Source organism: Echinops telfairi, unplaced genomic scaffold, assembly GCF_000313985.2.
Source record: "Echinops telfairi isolate 266 unplaced genomic scaffold, ASM31398v2 ScPeMD7_2291;HRSCAF=2852, whole genome shotgun sequence".
Taxonomy (NCBI): domain Eukaryota; kingdom Metazoa; phylum Chordata; class Mammalia; order Afrosoricida; family Tenrecidae; genus Echinops; species Echinops telfairi.
Genome location: NW_022106189.1, coordinates 11,851,806 through 11,852,682, shown reverse-complemented (window position 1 = coordinate 11,852,682; position 877 = coordinate 11,851,806).

Sequence of the window (877 nt, the reverse complement as noted above, 5' to 3'; positions counted from 1 at the left end):
CTCTCCCATGTCCCCCCAGAACTGTCAGTCCCGTTGTTTTCTCCTCCAGATTGTTCATCCAGCCTGTCCTATCCAGACAGGCCTGAAAATATGACAAAATCATAAAAAAAAAAATTCCAACCTTCATATGACATTATTGAATTAGATGGCAATATTCAAGAAGCTCACTCTAATTGGGCATTGGGCCCAAGCAGGATGTAAACCTCATCCAGAAACATAAGAGCATTTCTTGTGTCAGAAAATTGATATGAGAATCAGGTCCACTGGCTCTTCCTGGAGCTCTGCTGTGGAGCTGCAGTGGAATGAGCCCATAGTGTGTTGAAATTCGTGTGTGTTGCTAAGCAGTTCTCTGAGGATTTCATCTGCAGTGGTGTTAAGTGAGAAAGCAAGAGCTGCTAAAACAGCACTCAGGTTACCTGCCTGAGTTTTCAACGTGACTGGCTCTCTCTTCAACTAAGCCCAAGGAGCCAAACCAAAACTCAAGGGATCAGCCAAGAAGAAAGCAAAGATTGGGGCTGCAGAGAAGTTTAAAAGGGATATTAAGCATGTATTTTACCCACCATTATATTATATCTATTTCGTTGTAATCAAATCCTGTAGACTGTAATCTAATACTGTAGATTGTATTCTCCCTCATTCAAATCACAAATGTTAGGGTTTACAACACAAAAGATAATTACACCAGATCACAAAGTAGAGGGTAACTGCATAATGCTGGGAATCATGACCTAGCCACATTGACACATACTGTGGTTGACACAATTAAATCAACACCAGCGAGGGAAAATGAAGTCTTCGTTTCCTTTGAGTTTAAGTCATAGATGAAAAATGTGGCTGTGTGATCCCCCAGGGCAGGAGCTCTACTTTCCCTAAAACG